This window comes from Heteronotia binoei, chromosome 1 (genome assembly GCF_032191835.1).
Source record: "Heteronotia binoei isolate CCM8104 ecotype False Entrance Well chromosome 1, APGP_CSIRO_Hbin_v1, whole genome shotgun sequence".
Taxonomy (NCBI): Eukaryota; Metazoa; Chordata; class Lepidosauria; order Squamata; family Gekkonidae; genus Heteronotia; species Heteronotia binoei.
In genome coordinates, this window is record NC_083223.1 from 19,695,608 (window position 1) to 19,701,339 (window position 5,732).

Sequence of the window (5,732 nt, forward strand, 5' to 3'; positions counted from 1 at the left end):
TGCCTTAAACCTAATATTCCTTAAAGGGAATATTAGAAGCAGGAAACCAGCCAGGGAGGCAGTGGGGCCCCTGGATGACCAAGGGGGTCAAAGGATTACTGAAGGAGGACAGGGAAATGGCTGAGAAGCTGAATGCATTTTTTGCCTCCATCTTCACTGTGGAAGACGAGAACTTTTTGCCCGCCCCAGAACCACTAATATTGGAAGGGGTGTTGAAAGACCTGAGTCAGATTGAGGTGACAAGAGAGGAGGTCCTACAACTGATTGATGAATTAAAAACCAATAAGTCACCAGGTCCGGATGGCATACATCCAAGAGTTCTGAAAGAACTCAAAATTGAACTTGTGGATCTCCTAACAAAAATATGTAATCTTTCATTGAAATCTGCCTCCATTCCTGAGGCCTGGAAGGTAGCAAATGTCATCCCTCTCTTTAAAAAGAGTTCCAGAGGAGATCCGGGAAATTACAGGCCAGTCAGTCTGACTTCAATACCAGGAAAGTTGGTAGAAAGCATTATCAAGGACAGAATGAGTAGGCACATTGAACACATTGAACACAAGTTATTGAGGAAGACTCAGCATGGGTTCTGTAAGGGAAGAACTTGCCTCACTAACCTGTTACAGTTCTTTGAGGGGGTGAACAAGCATGTGGACAGAGGGGACCCAATGGATGTTGTTTACCTTAACTTCCAGAAAGCTTTTGATAAACTTCCTCATCAAAGGCTCCTTAGTAAGCTCGAGAGTCATGGAGTAAAAGGACAGGTCCTCTTGTGGATCAAAAACTGGCTAATTAATAGGAAGCAGAGAGTGAGTATAAATGGGCAGTCTTCGCAATGGAAGACGGTAATCAGTGGGGTGCCGCAGGGCTCAGTACTGGGTCTCATGCTCTTTAACTTGTTCATTAATTATTTGGAGTTGGGAGTAAGCAGTGAAGTGGCCAAGTTTGCAGATGACACTAAATTGTTCATGGTGGTGAGAACCAGAGAGGATTGTGAGGCACTCCAAAGGGATCTGTTGAGGCTGGGTGAGTGGGCGTCAACGTGGCAGATGAGGTTCAATGTGGCCAAGTGCAAAGTAATGCACATTGGGGCCAAGAATCCCAGCTACAAATACAAGTTGATGGGTTGTGAACTGGCAGAGACTGACCAAGAGAGAGATCTTGGGGTTGTGGTAGATAACTCACTGAAAATGTCAAGACAGTGTGCGACTGCAATTTAAAAAGGCCAACGCTATGCTGCAAATTATTAGGAAGGGAATTGAAAGCAAATCAGCCAGTATTATAATGCCCCTGTATAAATCGATGGTGCGGCCTCATTTGGAGTACTGTGTACAATTCTGGTCACTGCACCTCAAAAAGGATATTATAGCATTGGAAAAAGTGCAGAAAAGGGCAACTAGAATAATTAAAGGTTTGGAACACTTTCCCTATGAAGAAAGGTTAAAACGCTTGGGACTCTTTAGCTTGGAGAAACGTTGACTGCGGGGTGACATGATAGAGGTTTACAAGATTATGCATGGGATGGAGAAAGTAGAGAAAGAAGTACTTTTCTCCCTTTTTCCCAATACAAGAACTCGTGGGCATTCAATGAAATTGCTGAGCAGTCAGGTTAAAACGGATAAAAGGAAGTACTTCTTCACCCAAAGTGATTAACATGTGGAATTCACTGCCACAGGAGGTGGTGGCGGCTACAAGAATAGCCAGCTTCAAGAGGGGATTGGATAGAAATATGGAGCAGAGATCCATCAGTGGCTATTAGCCACAGTGTTTGTGTGTGTGTGTGTGTGTGTGTGTGTGTGTGTGTGTGTGATACAGAGTGTTGAATGGGCCATTGTCCTGATCCAACATGGCTTCTCTTATGTTCTTATGTTAACCTTCAGAAGGAAGGGAGGGAGGGAGGGAGGGAAGGAAGGAAGGAAGGAAGGAAGGAAGGAAGGAAGGAAGGAAGGAAGGAAGGAAGGAAGGAAGGAAGGAAGGAAGGAAGGAAGGAAGGAGGGGGAAGGAAAGAAGAAGGGAGGGAGGGGAAAAAAAGGAAGGAGGGAGGGAGGAGGGAGGGAGGGGGAAGGAAAGAAGGAGGGGGAAGGAGGGATGGAGGAAGGGAGGGAGAGGGAAGGAAGGAGGGAGTAAGGAAGGGGGAAGGGAAGAAAGAAAGAGTTAAATAGATGGGGGAGGAAGAGGAGGGATGAAAGTAACTTTAACTTTAAATGGATTCTCCACCCCTGAGCTAGTCCCAATTGATAACCATTTTGCTGTATTTTGATGTATTTGCTGTATTTTGACCCTACAGGGTCACCATAAGTCAGCTGTGACTTGATGGCCCTTTCCACCACCACTTGAAATGCATCCCTGCGTAAAGTGCATTGTGGTAACAGAATCTTGGTGTTACCAAGGAACTGATAACTGTGTCCAGTCTGTCTCTGGCTACTTGGAGTAGGGCTACCAAGCTCCTGGGTGGGGTGGGGGTTCTCTTGCTTTGGAGGTTCCCTCTCGATGTTGCCGGCACGATGCTGTCACTCACAAGTGGCATCATCATACTTGCAGCATCATGCACTAACTTAGGGTTGCCAAGTCCAATTCAAGAAATATCTGGAGACTTTGGGGGCGGAGCCAGGAGACGTTGGGGGTGGAGCCAGGAACAAGGATGTGACAAGCATAATTGAACTCCAAGAGAGTTCTGGCCATCATATTTAAAGGGACAGCACGCCTTTTTAAATGCCTTTCTTCCATAGGAAATAATTAAGGATAGGGGCACCATCTTTTGGGGCTCATAGAATTGGACCCTCTGGTCCAATCATTTTGAAACTTGGGGGTTATTTTGGGGAGAGGCACTAGATGCAATACTAAAAATTTGGTGCCTCTACCTCAAAAAATAGCCCCCCCAGAGCCCCCAATACCCACAGATCAATTCCCTATTATTCCCTATGGGAATCATTCTCCATAGGGAATAATATAGTGCCCAGTAGACATTTCCCTCCCCCCATGTTTTCTAAAGGGGGGGGGGCTCCAAACCAGGGAAACCCCTGCCCCCTCCCTCTCTCTCACACACAAATACTTACTAGATCTTCTTCCTGCAGAACTCTACTTGCTGTGAAAACAAAAGCAAAAGGAAGGGAGGGGCTGTTCTCCATGGAAACTATTACTGACCCTTTCCAATGAAGCCCTTCCTGTTTCCTGCACAGCCTTAAAGGCACACATTTTACAAACGGATCAGGAGCTCTACAACTACATGATGCCTACACGAATGTTCTCCCTCCCTTCCGGATTTTTGGAGAGCAGGGGAGGAGGCTGCAAATTCAGGGATCCCCCGCCAAGGCGGGGGGGGGGGAGGTTGGGAAGCCTACACTAACTGTTCTAGAAGTTTCCAGGGAAACTCTATGGTTTTCCCAGGTGCTCTAGCAATTTGGGAGGAGAACTCTATGGTACCATAGAGTTTTACTCCCAAATTGATAATGTGTTCATGAAAACCATAGAGTTTTCCCAGAACCTCCTAGAGCAGCCAGCGCGCAATGTTGCTGCCTTGATGACATCACTTGCGAGTGACGGCATCACGCCCTGCACCCTTATGCGTGCACAAAAAAAGTCCATCACCGGAGGCCGCAGGGGACTTGGCAACCCTAACTTGGAGTGAAAGATGCATTGTGCAACTGATATGATGATCTCTCTCCCTTCCAAAAGATATTCATCAACTTCTAGATTGGAATGCTTTCTTCTTGCTCAAATAAAAGGGAGCCAGTTTGGTGTAGTAGTTAAGTGCATGGACTCTTATCTGCTAGAACCGGGTTTGATTCCCCACTCCTCCACTTGCAGCTGTGGAATGGCCTTGGGTCAGCCCTAGCTCTGGCAGAGGTTGCCCTTGAAAGGGCAGCTGCTGTGAGAGCCCTCTCTGCCCCACCCACCTCACAGGGTGCTTGTTGTGGGGGGAGAAGATATAGGAGATTATAAGCCGCTCTGAGTCTCTGATTCAGAGAGAAGGGTGGAGTATAAATCTTCAATTCTTCTTCTTCCCCCCCCCCCCTTTCTCTGGTGTATAGTATAAGTTGTGGTGGGCAAATGTTAGACCAGGAGTGTCAAACATGCGACCTGAGGGCTGGATCAGGCCCCCAGATGGCTCCTATCAGGCCCATGAGCAAGTCTGCTTCCTATGGGAATGGGTCTTCATAGGCAATAATGGAGTGCCCAGTAGACATTCCTCCCCCTGCCTTCTGATGACTCTGAAGTGGGGGGAGGGCCTCCAAATTGGGGAATCCCCTGGTCTCACCTGGGGATTGGCAACCCTACATTTATGTCACATCTGGCCCTCATAAGAAACGAGTTCGACACCCCTGGAGACCTACAGGTGGAGATGACTCATTCATGTTTACCGACCGAGTCTTCTAACCATGAACACCACCTCCCAGCTGAATAGAATCTTGCCTTTGAAACCCATTAAAGAAAGACTTGCATTTGAAACGAGGTTATTAAGAGGAACTGGCTGTACTGTTCGGCGTGGACCAGAATTCAGCCATTCAGTTTCAGCTGAGCGGAAATTCTACTTCCAGCTGAGCACAGCTGAGGAGAAACTTGTGGCTGAGAAGAACCTTCCCTCAAGGGTTAGAATGAGTCATCCTCTGTCGCTCTTTTACCATTTCTGTGAAATAGTCTGTTGACTTCATAAAGGCTGCATTTTGCTGCAGCATAACATTAGCTGTTGTTTATTAGATGTGAGGAGCTGAGGAACACAAATACAACAGATGCAATTACAAATGTGTCTATGTAATGCGCCAGATGAGCAGTGCTTCAGTTATGAGGGGGAAGTCAGACACAGCAAAAATGGGGAAATATCCACCCCGAGCTGTTTCGGCACACAAAAATATTTTGGGGGGGAGGGAAGGGAGACAAGGTAGGAGCTTTTCTTCTCTCCACAGTGGTGTTCTGACTTCATTCAGGCTCTCCTTTAGTTTTCTAAAGCCATTCCCTGCAACCAATGTTCCCTCTTAGCCAGGGGTCCTCAACCCCCGGTCCGCAGGCCACACAAGAGCTGGCAACTGGGCCACACGAGAGCTGATTTTCCTCTCCAGTCCCCACCCCCTCTGTTTGCAAAGGAAAGCTGGAGCCCCCTGAGCGGGGTTGGGGGAGCGCTACAATGCTTGTGTAGCATGCTCCTTACTCCAGTTTAGTTTTGGAGACTCCCCCACTCCAGGCTGCACCGGGGCATCAGCTACAAAGTATTGCAAGACTGTTAATGCTTTAAGTATGTTTGCATTTAAAGTAAAGAATGGTGTGTGTGTGTGGGGGGGGGAGAATATTTGTGATTTTCCTAGAAATAAAGTGCAAAATTGTATCACTCCGAAATCATTGCTTCCCCTGCCCCGGTCTGTGGAAAAATCATCTTCCACAAAACCAGTCCCTGGTGCCGTGACTATGTATTATGAGCATTTGTTGAATTAAGTATTATGAGTGGTTAACAAGTTACTAATGATGACTATTGCTAGGCATGTATTTTGATAAATGTAGGTTGTGTATACACTATTTGTGTAAAAGTGTTATTGCCATTCCGGTGATTTTGGGCTTAATTATTCACTTACATTGGAACCTGCTGATATTTACCATTTTCTCCAGGAGAGCTGATCTCTGCGTGCTGGAGATCAGTTATAAAAGAGAGAGATTCCCAGGCCCCACCTGGAGGCTGGCAACCGCAGCTCCCTCACTCCTGAACTGGCTATGAGTCTTTATGGGGACTCCTCCTCCCTTTAAAA